Genomic DNA, 13,860 nt, shown 5'->3' with positions numbered 1-13,860 from the left:
TTTTAGCGCACGCTAACCCCCGCCGCTACACGGAAAAACTAACGCCAGCTCAATGGAGGCGTTAGCGTCTAGCGCGCACGCTAAAATCGCTAGCGCAGCTTAGTAAAAGGAGCCCTAAATGAACATGAAGAAACTACTTGAGGTGGGAAGGAAACAGGAGGAAAATATGCTGTAATGTAAATTCTAATTTGTTCCCAATTAAATAAGTAGCTTTTAGTTCTAATTCATACATGGTTGATAAACCATTATAGGTTAAAATAATATGGTACAACTTGGATTTAAATAGATTTAATCTATGAGAAGTAATGTGATTTATGGAATTGAGAAGCGCATTTTAGTTATACCTAATTAGATTGTTAATGGTGATTAAGGTGAATATTTGATTTGGGATTTGCTTTTATGTTTCTTCACGCTTTCTTGTTGTTAATAAATTAGACTGATTTAATTATAATCTACGTAGACCATGATTTTATTACCAATTTGGTTGCAATCAGCGCTATCTTAGACGAGCTGTTCTTTGGGAAGGGAGTTGGGGGTTGCAGTAGGTTTTTGCCAGCTTCTTACAAAGCGCAAAAAGAGGTTTCAGCTGGTCAGCTTCATGTTTTGTTATGGGATCTTTAGTTTGCAATATTGGTCATATTCTCTGGGTTCACTTCCTTGATCTACAAAAGTGTAAAGGGTACCTTGGTTTGGAGTAATTCATAATAACATAGTAAATGACCACCTGAATGGTCCATCCACTCTGCCCCCCAAAATGAGACACCCCAGATGGGACTTGAACCCACAATCCCTGGCTTAGGAGGCCAGTACCTTATCCATTAGGCCACTGGGGCAGTATATATTATAGACCAGTGGTCTCAAACTCAAACCCTTTGCAGAGCAGCATTTTGGATTTGTAGGTACTTGGAAGGCCTCAGAAAAAAAATAGTTAATGTCTTATTAAAGAAACAACAATTTTGCATGAGGTAAAACTCTTTATAGTTTATAAATCTTTTCTTTTGGCTAAGTCTTAATAATAATATTGTCATTTATAGCTAAAAAGACATATGATCAAGAAACTGTTTTATTTTACTTTTGTGATTATGATAAACGTACTGAGGGCTTCAAAATAGTACCTGGCGGGCCGCATGTGGCCCCTGGGCCGCGAGTTTAAGACCACTGCTATAGACTGATTTATCTTGGCCTTTTACCTCTCTTCATTTAGCTCCCAAGGAAGCAAGTTCTGTCTAAGAGGAAAAGGGAAGGGGTGGGTTTCCCTTTGAAGTCCAGGCATACAGGATGCAACCCTTTCTTGCCCAGTGAGCCTCAGTGTGGATCACTTTGTTTTTTTGAGGGGTTTTGATGGACGATCACGACCCATGGCCATGCCCACAGGCCCACCCAGTTCTGCCCTGTTCCGCCTTTGTGATGCCCCATTCTGTCCCCTCCGCACATGATTTTGACAGATTGCTTTTCAAAAACCAGACAAAGTGCCAGGTTGTGAAAAGCCATCTGGAACCCCGGACGTGTCTGGGGAAATCCAGACGTCTGGTAACCCTAAGCAGAATACCCCCAACTCAGCCACATATACCCAGAACATGGATATTACACGGCCTTAAAACACCAATACACGCTAGAAGTAAAATCACAAGAAGTGCCGCTCGCTGCTATGACCTGGCAAGGAGTGCAGCTGAGATCGAATTAATGGTATAAAAAGCAAATCTACCTGACAGATCTGGGTCATTCGGGGACAGGCTGAGTTTATTAAGGTTAAGAACATAAGAAGTTGCCTCCACTGGGTCAGACCAGAGGTCCATCCTGCCCATCGGTCCGCTCCCGCGGCGGCCCATCAGGTCCGCGACCTGTGAAGTGGTAACTCACCATTTCTATAACCTACCTCAAGTTCTATCTGTACCCCTCTATCCCCTTATCCTCCAGGAACCTATCCAAACCTTTCTTGAACCCCTGTACAGAGTTCTGGCTTATATACTGTATATGTAAACAAATATATAGGGCAATAGTATATATCTTTATAAGGCCAAAAATCTAAGAAGCATCAAAACATAAGCCTCAATTAGAGTTAATATATTCGTTTATGACCTCAGCAGTACAAACTGTGAGAAAGTTTTCATTCACAGTATAGCTTGCACTAAAGTCTTCATCGGTCAGATTTTTTTATCAAATCTTATTAGTTTATTCATTTTTACTTATTTTTCAAAATAAATTAAGAGACAATACTCATCTCATTATCAGAGCATAGCATAGTGAAGAACCCCTGCTATGCTCTGATAATGAGATGAGTATTGTCTCTTAATTTATTTTGAAAAATAAGTAAAAATGAATAAACTAATAAGATTTGATAAAAAAATCTGACCGATGAAGACTTTAGTGCAAGCTATACTGTGAATGAAAACTTTCTCACAGTTTGTACTGCTGAGGTCATAAACGAATATATTAACTCTAATTGAGGCTTATGTTTTGATACTGTATATGTAAACATCTTAGAATGTATAACCACAAAAAGGCGGTACAAAAGTCCCATTCTCCTTCCCTTTCTGGTTTTACCCTCTTTACAGTGAGAATAAAATCAAAACTAGTTCAGATGACCTGGAGCCATCTGGGAGTAAAACTATAAGAAGATAAAAATTGCCATACTGGGACAGGCTCAAGGTTCATCAATCCCGGTGTCATATTTCCAATAGTGGTCAACCCAGGTCACAGGTACCTGGCAAGATTCCCATTACTCCAGCGCTCTATGCAGCTCACTGGTTACCAGTCAAAAAGCGATGTGTCTTCAAAGCTCTGGTCATGACACACAAGAGATTCTACCAAAAAACCCCAGCCTACACAGCATCCAAGCTACGCCTACATACCCGTAACCGCCCCCTCTGCTCCAAAGCAGAACAAAGGCTCAGCGTTCCCGCAGGGAGATCCCTCCAAATGAGTACGGTGTACAAACGATCCTACAGCCATTTCCTACCTCAGCTATGGAACCGACTATTCATATAGATCAGGTCGCTAGACTCACTAATGATCTTCCGCAGAGCAGTAAAGACCTTCCTCTTCTGCCAATCGGGCCATTAAAAACTGCCTCCTCAATATAATTCTCTTCACTATGACCAGTCTAGTCTCTAGAATTAGCTCCGTTATTGTCTACTGTAACTTATTTGTTGTCATGACTAGTCTGTTTTCAAACAATTGTGAATGTCTACTTGTAACCCGTTCTGAGCTTCTGGGAGAACGGGATAGAAATCGAAATAAATATTGAAATAAATAAATAAAGGAGTAAAACTGATTTTTTGCTGCTTATCCTCGGAATAAGCAGTGGATTTCCCCAAGCCATCTCAATAATGGCCTATGGGCTTCTCTTTTAGGAAATTAGACAAACCTTTTTTAAATTCTGCTAAGCTAACTGATTTCATCACAGTCTCCGGCCACGAATTCCAATTTAATTACACGTTGAGTAAATAAATATTTTCTTTGGTTTGTTTTAAATCTAGAAACATAAAAACATAGAAAAAGACGGCAGAAAAGGGCTATAGCCCACCAAGTCTGCCCATTCCAAATACCCGCCCCCCTTAATTTACTCCCTTAGGGATCCCATGTGAATATCCCATTTTCTCTTAAAGTCTGACACGCTGTTGGCCTCAATCACCTGCAGTGGGAGTTTGTTCCAATGATCCACTACTCTTTCAGTGAAGAAGTATTTTCTGTAGTCGCTATGGAACTTCCCTCCCCTGATTTTCAGCGGATGCCCCCTGGTGGTCGAGAGTCCCCTGAGGTAAAAGATATCTTCTTCCGACTCGATACGGCCCGTGATATACTTAAACGTTTCAATCATGTCTCCCCTCTCTCTTCGTTCCTCAAGTGAGTACAGCCGCAGTTTATTCAGTCTTTCTTCATACGTGAGATCCTTGAGTCCCAAGACCATCCTAGTGGCCATACGCTGAACCGACTCGATTCTCAGCACATCTTTCTGGTAGTGTGGTCTCCAGAATTGAACACAGTATTCCAAATGAGGCCTCACCATGGACCTGTATAGCGGCATCATGACTTCAGGTCTCCTGCTGACAAAACCTCTACGGATACAACCCATCACTTGCCTTGCCCTGGAGGAAGCCTTCTCCACTTGATTTGCAACCTTCATGTCATCACTAATGATCACCCCTAGATCTCGTTCCGTCGTGGTCCTGGCCAAGGTCTCACCATTTAGTATGTAAGTTCTGTGTGGGTTTCTCTTTCCCAGGTGCATTACCTTACACTTTTTAGCATTGAAGCCTAGCTGCCATGTTGCTGACCACCGTTCCAGCAGCAGTAGATCCTGTGTCATATTATCAGGCATGGTGTTTTTACCTACTATGTTGCAAAGTTTGGCGTCGTCGGCGAACAGTGATACCCTTCCTCTAAGTCCTTGGGTCATATCTCTTATGAATAAGTTGAATAGAATCGGGCCCAAGACCGACCCCTGCGGCACTCCACTCTACTACATAGTAGCTTCATCGCATGCCCCTTAGTCCTAGAATTTTTGAAAAGAGTAAACAAGTGACTCACATCTACCCTTCTATAGACCTCTGTCATATCTTCCCTAAGCTGTTCCTCACCAAATTTAAGAGCCTAGCCACTTTAGCCTTTCCTCATAAGGAAGTCGTCCTATCCCTTTTAGCATTTTTGTCACCCTTCTCTGTACCTTTTCTAATTCTGCTATATTTATTTCGAGATAAGGCAACCAGAATTGCACACGGGATTTGAGGTGAGACCGTACTACCATAAGACAACAGAAAGACATTATAACATTTTCATCTCTGTTTTCCATTCCTTTCCTGATAATTCCTAACATCCTATTTGCTTTCTTAGCCGCTGCTGCACACTGAGCTGAGGGTTTCAACATATCCTCGATGATGACATCTAGATCCTTTTCCTGGGCAGTGATTCCTAACGTGGAACCCTGCATCACATAGCTATAGTTTGGGTTCCTCTTTTCCACATGTATCACTTTGCATTTGCTCACATTAAATGTCATCTGCCATTTTGATGCCCAGTTTCCCAGCCTCACAAGGTCCTCTTGCAATTTTTCACAAGCATCTTGTGATTTAACAACTTTGAGTCATCAGCAAATTCAATTATCTCACAAGTTATTCCTTTTTCTAGATCACTGATAAATACGTTAAAAAGCTGCAGACTCCTGGGGAACCCCACTATTTAACTCACAATAAGCTGGATCAGTGCATTAGAATCAACAGAAGCAACACAGAAACAATTGTTCAAGGAGGAAGAGGCTCAGACCCCTGTGGGGAAAACCTCTTTTAACTTAAGAGGATTGGTTAGCGTCACTGGCAAAAAACCTCCTATCATAGAAACATAGAAACATAGAAGATGACGGCAGAAAAGGGCTATAGCCCATCAAGTCTGCCCACTCTGCTTACCCATCCCCTGTCTATGCCCTAATGACCCCATTTCCTTACCTTGACCCTCGTAGGGATCCCACATGGGTATCCCATTTATTCTTAAAGCCTGGCACGCTGTCTGCCTCGATCACCTGCACTGGAAGCTTGTTCCAATGATCAACCACTCTCTCTGTGAAGAAATACTTTCTGGTGTCGCCATGAAATTTTCCGCCCCTGAGTTTGAGCGGGTGCCCTCTTGTGGCCGAGGGTCCCTTGAGAAAGAAAATATCATCTTCCACTTCGACACGTCCCGTGAGGTACTTAAATGTTTCGATCATGTCTCCCCTCTCCCTACTTTCCTCGAGAGTGTAGAGCTGCAATTTGTTCAGTCTCTCTTCGTACGAGAGACCCTTGAGCCCCGAGATCATCCTGGTGGCCGTCCGCTGAACCGATTCAATTCTGCGCACATCTTTACTGTACTGTGGCCTCCAGAACTGCACACAGTACAGCTGCTGAATTTAAAGAGCTGCATTCATTATGACAGTCAAAATTACATTCAAAAGTGCATTGCTGAATGCTTCTTAAAGTGCTGACATTTTAAAGTGCTTCTCAAAGTGCTGGTCAGATGTTCACATAACCAAATGTAAACGCTGCTTTCAAACAGTTCTTAAATGCTGATTATGGATCATTGCATCAACAAAACTACAAAAACCTATCTGTGGCTCTATGCAAGCTTCTTTTCCTGTCCCACAAGTGTTGGGTTTTGAAAAGCACATGCCCTCTAAAAAGAGAACATGCCCAGGTATATCTGGACGTATGATAACCCTAGGTACAATGAAAGACAGGAGGGCCCCGTGGACTATAGTGCAGGGTCTTCACTCCTGGATGCAGGGGTGTAGCTGCAGGGGGAGCCTTGGAGGCCTGGGTCCTCTCCCCACCCCCACCCTTTGGATAGGCTCCCTCCAAAATTGTGGTGCTGGATGCATGGTTGACAAGGATGCTCAAGCCCAGCCAGCCAAAAAGATTTGTCACCCATGCAGGAAAGCAGCAGGGTGCTCCAGCTGCTGATGCTGGCACTTCTGCATTGCTCAGTTCTTGCACTGAACTGACCATATGCATAGGGTTACCATATTTTACAAAGGAAAACCCTGGACACATAACCCTGCCCTGTTCTGCCTCCAGCCCCGCCCCATTCTGCCCCAGCCCCGCCCAGTTCTGTCCCCAGCCCCACCCCCAGCAAGCCTCCTCTCTTCTGCGAGGAGCTCCCGTCACATCTGGAGGGCCTGGAGCGTGCGCGACGTCATCCATACATGCTCAGAGGCCTTCCATATGCGGCCAGAGTTCGTCTGGGCTTTCCAAAACCTGGACAAATGCCAGGTTTTGAAAAGTCCGTCTGAGAGCCCAGCCAGTCTTAAGAACGTAAGAATTGCTGCTGCTGGGTCAGACCGGTGGTCCATCGTGCCCAGCAGTCCGCTCACGTGGCGGCCCCCAGGTCAAAGACCAGTGCTCTAAATGAGTCCAGCCTCACCTGTGTACGTTCCAGTTTAGCAGGAACTTGTCCAACTTTGTCTTGAATCCCTGGAGGGTGTTTTCCCCTATAACAGCCTCCGGAAGAGCGTTCCAGTTTTCCACCACTCTCTGGGTGAAGAAGAACTTCCTTACGTTTGTACGGAATCTATCCCCTTTCAATTTTAGAGAGTGCCCTCTCGTTCTCCCTACCTTGGAGAGGGTGAACAACCTGTCCTTATCTACTGTACTATGTCTATTCCCTTCAGTACCTTACATCTTTCTATCATGTCCCCTCTTAGTCTCCTCTTTTCAAGGGAGAAGAGGCCCAGTTTCTCCAATCTCTCACTGTACGGCAACTCCTCCAGCTCCTTAACCATTTTAGTCGCTCTTCTCTGGACCCTTTTGAGTAGTACCGTGTCCTTCTTCATGTATGGCGACCAGTGCTGGAAGCAGTACTCCAGGTGAGGGCGCCTGGTAACCCTACATATGCAGAAATGCTGGCGTCAGAGGCTAAGAGCACCCTACTAACAAAGATGATTCAGTGAGGGGCAGCAGTTGCCGTGGAGTAGGGAGGGAAGAACTGAGATGAAATGTTTGGTCCCACTAAGAATCTAAATCTGGCTACACCTATGCCTGGAGAACCCTCAGGATTGAGCGGTGCTTCAGCAGTGCACCCACATATATATTAGCCGGCATTCAGGTGTAATGGAGCTCAATTGCAGGCTTTGCTGTGAGGCATTTGAGACGACGTCATTGACACCAAAGAGAGACATTGAATATTGGGAATGGCACAGGTTGGCCAAGCCCAGTATCCTTTTGAATCTGGGAGAGACTCTGGAAGTACCCACATGGATTTGTGTGCAAGGATCTAAGGGTGTGCACTGACCTGCAGAACACCAGAGGAATACCATTAAAAGTAATTGCTTGGTATTCAATTTCAAAGTGCATTGTGGTGACAGGATTTGATTTATTAGCAAAGGAGGGATCGCCTTACATTATCAGCAGGAGGTCCTGTCTTAATATAGAAAGATATGCAGCATTGTAAAAATGTTAGATGGAACAGCACTGTTAATGCAGAGAATCTTGTTTGTACTCTCTCGCACTACCAGCTTTTTGCTTCGTTTAATCTGACTTCCCCTTTCTCCCACCCCAGAACCACTCAGTACAGTTTGTCATGATCACTATGTGATTCTGATTATTGCTTACCTCGCCCCATCCCCAAAGAATTTTATTATTGTACTATTTCTCTTTTTTTTTTCCAGCGCCAGCCCCTCTTCGCTTACCGTAACTTACAGCGGAGTACCATGGGATGCCCTCAGGCATTCTACGTTAACTGCCAAATCAGCGCACGCTAACTACACATTAAAAAATATTTTTTCATGGAGGGGGGTCATATTTTGGGGGGCGGAGAGCGGGCATTCCTCTGTCAATCAGTTAGCGCAGCTGCTATCTGGTTACTATCACAATAGGTGGCGGAACGCTGTTTGGTTTGAGGTGGGGGGCCCCGGGAGCTCCGCCCTTGCCCCGGCGGAATCTTGCAGCACCAGCTCCCGACTCCACCCCTTACTTCCTCCCGGCGTTGTACTTTAAATTGTTGGGGCAGCCGCTGCGCAGCGTCAACGGGCAGGCCTGCCCCCGGCCGTAGAATGAAGGGTTCCGGGACGGGCCTGCTCTTTGAGGCTGTGCGGCGGTTGCCCCGAAGATTTAAAGTACAATGTCGGGAAACGGGTGGAAGGGCGGGCACCAATCGGTGACCGCCAATTTATGGGGAGGCCATGGCTCCTGTGGCCTCCCCCATTCCAACGCCTTTGATTATTACAGGATTAGGGCCTAAACTCTTAGGCCCTGATTCTATAAATGGCACCTAACTTGGTAGGCGCCCTATGTACAATTGCACCTATCGACGCCTAAATTGACTTAGATGCCAGTAGTTATCAAGTTAGGTGCCAGAATATTAACTTAATCCATGCCCAAAATCCACTTACTTTCCAGGTAGGCACCTCGGTGTAGATGCCTATCTGGTGCCTACTGGCAGTGGTGTAGCGAGGGTGCGAGGCATCCCTCCCCCACCCCATCCGCTCCTTCCCCACTCCCTCCTGCACCCCTTCCCTTCACCCGTACCTCTTTCATGTTCCCGACGCAAGCAGCAACTCAAACATGCTGCTCGCACCGGCGTCGGCTCTTCCTCTGATGTCACTTCCTAGGTGCGGCTCCAGGAAGTGACGTCAGAGGAAGAGCCGAAGCTGGTGCGAGCAGCAGGTTGGGGGTTCCTGCTCACACCGCGAATGTTAAAGAGATACGAGGGCAGGGAAGGGGCGCATGCGCACGGTAGTTGGGGGTGGGGGCAGGGAAGGAGTCGGGGCGGAGAGGAGGATGGGTGACAGCGCCTGGGGTGGACCCCTCCTTCGTATGCCACTGCTTACCAGCAGATTAATTTTTTTTTTTTAATGGCACTGTTCAATTAACAGAGCCGGTTGAACCAATGAACGTTAGGCACTTTTTACAGAATCAGAGCCATACTGCCTCCAAAACGGATAGCGGGAAGTGCACCTGTGCTAATTTTTTTAAGATGGCTGCATTATGTCAGAATGGGGCATCTACATGCGTGTACACAACACAGTGATGTCACGTGCACTGTCTTCATTGCATCATGTCTGCACATGCGCGGATGCCATCTGGGGATGGGGCTTGGGGGGTAGAACAGGACAGGAAAGAGGCGGAACTGGGCAGTCCTGGGGCGTGGTCATGGGTCCGGATTTTCCAGAAGGAAAATCTGGTAACGCTACTACTGGTCCCACAGTGGCGTAGTAAGGGGGGGGGTGGACTGCACTGGGTGTCATCTTGGTGGGGGCACTGTCACCTCTGTGCCTCCCCCCATATCACGCTTACAACTCCTTTCCCCACATATTTAAAATTTCACCAGCGTGAGGAACTCTTCCGGCCTGGCTCCCCTCTGAAATCACTTCTAGGTCACGGGGCCAGGAAGTGACATCAGAAGGAAAGCCAACATCAGCAAGAGCAGCAGGCTGGGGAAGCTGCTTGTGCTGGTGAAGATTTAAAGAGGTATAGGGGAAAGGAGGTCATGAGTGTGGTGTGGGGGCGTGGCAGGAGCAGAGGGCACAGGGATCTCTACCGTTCCGGATGCCTACTCCCCTCAATAGGCCATTGACCTGCATAGGTGGGACTACAGCAGAGAAAAAGTTTCTGGGCTACTGATTGTGTGTTTAAAACAGTGGTCTCTCAAACCTTTTGCAAGGCCACATTTTGGATTTGGAGGTACTTGGAAGGCCTCAGAAAAACAGTTAATGTCTTATTAAAGAAATGACAATTTTGCGTGAGGTAAAACTCTTTATAGTTTATAAATCTTTCCTTTTGGCTAAGTCTTAATAATAATATTGTAATTTATAGCTAAAGACATATGGTCAAGTGATCCCTGGGCTGCGAGTTTGAGACCATTGGTTTAAACTGATACTGCTGGCGCCCAATGATTGAAAGATGCAGCATGAGGAAGGGGCGGAGAGGTGGGACATCAGGCTGCTACCCTCTTCCCAAATAATGGCTTTTTAGGTGCCGGTTTTAAGGGCCTGCTGTCAAAGCATGTGCATAGTCACCTTTTCTTAAAATTTAATTTTGGGGAGCAACAGCTCCCCTTGTGCCCCACCTGCAGGCAATCAGTGACTACACATCCTATCTACACCAATTTGGGTGTAAGTTCAAAAGTAAAACTGCCCAATAAGTCTCCTTCCTGGAATAGGTAGTTTGGCAAGTACACAGAGCTACCAAAATGATCTCTAGCAAAAACAAATATACATACCACACAACAAAAACAACTATAAAGAGGATGATGCCACCCCCTCCATTAATCAATGTAATGAGATGTAAATTTAAAGTTATCTTGTGTGGGGTTTTTTTTTAACCTGATCAGTTAACCCTGTCCTACCTTCACCCCCACTCCGGCCAGTCGGGTTTTCAAGATATCCCTAATGAATATGCATGAGAGAGATTTGCATATAATGGAAGTGGTAGGTATGCAAATTTCTGTCATGCATATTCATTAGGGATATCTTGAAAACCCGACTGGCTGCGGGGTCCCCAGGACAGGGTTGAGAACCGAATTAGAGGGATTCCTGTTAGATAAGGAGGCAGGTGCTGAAAGTAAGAACGGAACTTTTTGTATTGCAGGCAATATTTCTTTTATGGATTTGATAGATTTAAATACTTGTTTCTTTCTCTTCCTTGATATGGACTTTAAATTTGCCTTAGAATATTGTTTGAATTATGTACTAAGCATAATGAAATTTAAAAAAAAGACGTGGATTTTGGAGGCTAGGAGTCCGCTTGGTAACGCGCTTGCCTTAACGCCCTCTTTAGGTTTTGTACACAGCACACGAATCGCTTCTTAAATCACAAGGCTGATGAGGGCGATTCAGAAGCACGTGATAGAACTCCACGCTCGGGGGCGGGGTTCAGGGCGGCTTTTAGAGACGCCGATCCCCGCAGCCCCGCCCCTCGAGTCCTCCTCTCGGAGCGATTGGAGGTAGGTGGGCGGGGACAGGGGCGGGGTTCAGGGCGGCTTTTAGAGACGCCAATCCCCGCAGCCCCGCCCCTCTTGTCCTCTCGGGGCGATCGGAGTTATGTGGGCGGCAACCGAAGGGCGGGGCCCGAGGCGGGGTTTAGGGCGGTTTTTAGAGACGCCGATCCCCCGCAGCCCCGCCCCTCGAGTCCACCTCTCGGGGCGATCGAAGTCAGGTGGGCGGGGCCGCGGGAGCCGAAGGGCGGGGCCCGGGCGGGTCGTTTGGTGGCGGCTCTTCGGGAAGAAGCTGGAAGCCGCGATCGCGCGCTCCCGCGGAAAGGGTTTCTGCGCTTCTGACCCACTCTGGCGATCGGTTTCGGCTCCTGCGTCCTCTGACTGGGGTAAGTGAGCGAGCGAGGAAGTCGGGCGTTATAGACTGCCGGAGTTCTGCTGCGAGGGTAGGGGGAGAGAATATTTGTTTTGCAAGGGGGGGGGGGTGCTTTGAATTGCAATTTCGTAGCCGAGTTTGGAAGCGGGATCCCGGTGAAGGACGTTAAAGCTGGGGGGGAAGCGAATGTTCGGCGTGAAAGTTCTTCTGTTGGAGCGAAAGTGTGCGGTTTCTGCGCCAGGTTTTCGCGTCCAATCGCTGTTGCAGAACTTTGGGTTCCCTTTTGCTCCTGTCTGTTCGGTCTTGTGACGGCCGAAAACAAACAAACAAAAAAAAAAGCTCCGAATCAGCACTTTTGCATTTGTGTGGCTTTTTAATATGAATGCATGGGGGGGGGGGGGGGGGATGTTCTTGTTATCGTCTGATTTATCCACCTTTTTTGGGTGGGGGTAACCGACTCTTAAGGACGGTAGCTTTATGAAGAGTTCAAAATGCTTCCCAGTGGCTGTGCAGCCATTTCTAGGATGGAACAAGACTATTCCCGACTACAGAGCTGTAAAGTGTGTACTGTAATGTATTATTCAGGCTATGGAGCTTCTCTGCTGGCGTCTTATGTGACCCAACAAAGAAAAATGGGGAGACCCAATGTTCCACAGTGAAAACAAAAAACTCTGGATACAGATGGTCTGGAGATAATTTATTATACACTGACACATAAAAACATGAAAATTCAATGAACAAAGTACAATGATAAAAATCCAACCACGGTCCGTGTTTAGGCGAACACGCCTTCTTCAGGGGTCCAATGGTTTGCAAACTCACATATAAAGAATTGGACTGAAAACAGTCTATTGCAGTGGTCTCAAACTCGCGGCCCGCCAGGTACTATTTTGAGGCCCTCGGTATGTTTATCATTATCACAAAAGTAAAATAAAACAGTTTCTTGATCATATGTCTATTTAGCTATAAAATTACAATATTATTATTAAAACTTAGCCAAAAGGAAAGATTTATAAAGAGTTTTACCTCATGCAAAATTGTCATGTCTTTAATAAGACATTAACTAGTTACTAGTTTTTTCTGAGGCCCTCCAAGTATCTACAAATCCAAAATGTGGCCCTGCAAAGGGTTTGAGTTTGAGACCACTAGCCTATTGTCTTTAAACATGTGAGCAAAGAACACCGCAGACAGGCTGAACTAGCAAAAGAACGCTATGTGGCATCTTATGTGAAACAGTGGCCTAATGTCCAAGGACAACGTGTTGGGCTTTTTTGCATTTTGTTTGCACTTTCAAGAATTAGGAGGATCTGCGGTAGAAAAGCGGTTGGCTCTTAAACAGAAATCATTAACACCCCCCCCCCCTTTCATTTTTGTTCTAGGGCAGGGGTGTCAAAGTCCCTCCTCGAGGGCCGCAGTCCAGTCGGGTTTTCAGGATTTCCCTAATGAATATGCATCAGATATATTAGCATATCATGAAAGCAGTGCATGCAAATAGATCTCATGCATATTCATTGGGGAAATCCTGAAAACCCGACTGGATTGTGGCCCTCGAGGAGACACTTTGACACCCCTGTTCTAGGATGTACTGGAAATAATTTCTGAGGCCCTCTCGGATTTAATTTTACAGTTTTGAAAGTTATTTTCTGCTTAGCTAAATTCACAGTTGATTTTGGTGAAAGGAGGTGCTGCTCTGTATAGTACCAGCTCTTGCTGAGGCACTGAAAAAAGGGGGGGGGGGGGTTAACAAAAAAAGGGTGTAGCCAGAAGAAAAGGTGCTCAAAAAAAATTGTTTTAATAAGCAGAAGTAAGAAAATATAGGGAAAAGCTACTGGATTCTTCTACTACTGCAATATACATATATATTCACTGGTAAAAATACACCATATGTTATTTTTAGGATTTTAGTAGGGGGGTAGTAATGGAAATATTTTCTGGAGCAGGGAAGTTGTCTGGCTTTCTTCCCTGAATGCCAGTCTGACACCTGGGATACATTTTCCTAGCATAACTAAAAACTCCCAGAGTTAAGCACAAAGGGGCCAGTGCAGAAAGGGCTAGATTCACTAAACCTTCCGATCCAGTTTTACTGG

General features: G+C 45.9%; 1 protein-coding gene and 1 non-coding gene across 3 annotated transcripts in view; one reads left to right on the top strand and one right to left on the bottom strand.

Moving 5' to 3' along the window:
* Nucleotides 1-760: 760 nt before the first annotated feature.
* On the bottom strand, nucleotides 761-833 carry TRNAR-CCU. The gene has a single exon. It is a non-coding gene; the product is annotated as a tRNA-Arg (tRNA).
* A 10,816-nt stretch (nucleotides 834-11,649) lies between these two features.
* Nucleotides 11,650-13,860, top strand: part of LZTS2 (leucine zipper tumor suppressor 2) — a 300,826-nt gene continuing 298,615 nt past the window's right edge. For both annotated transcript variants that reach the window (XM_033941530.1, XM_033941531.1), the window contains exon 1: nucleotides 11,650-11,786. The gene's annotated coding sequence lies outside the window, so the exon portion shown is untranslated. The remainder of the gene's footprint in view (nucleotides 11,787-13,860) is intronic.

The sequence above is a fragment of the Geotrypetes seraphini genome, chromosome 4 (genome assembly GCF_902459505.1).
Source record: "Geotrypetes seraphini chromosome 4, aGeoSer1.1, whole genome shotgun sequence".
NCBI classification, from domain to species: domain Eukaryota; kingdom Metazoa; phylum Chordata; class Amphibia; order Gymnophiona; family Dermophiidae; genus Geotrypetes; species Geotrypetes seraphini.
The sequence above is the reverse complement of the archived record's forward strand: the minus strand, read 5'-3'. Positions and strand labels throughout refer to the sequence as shown.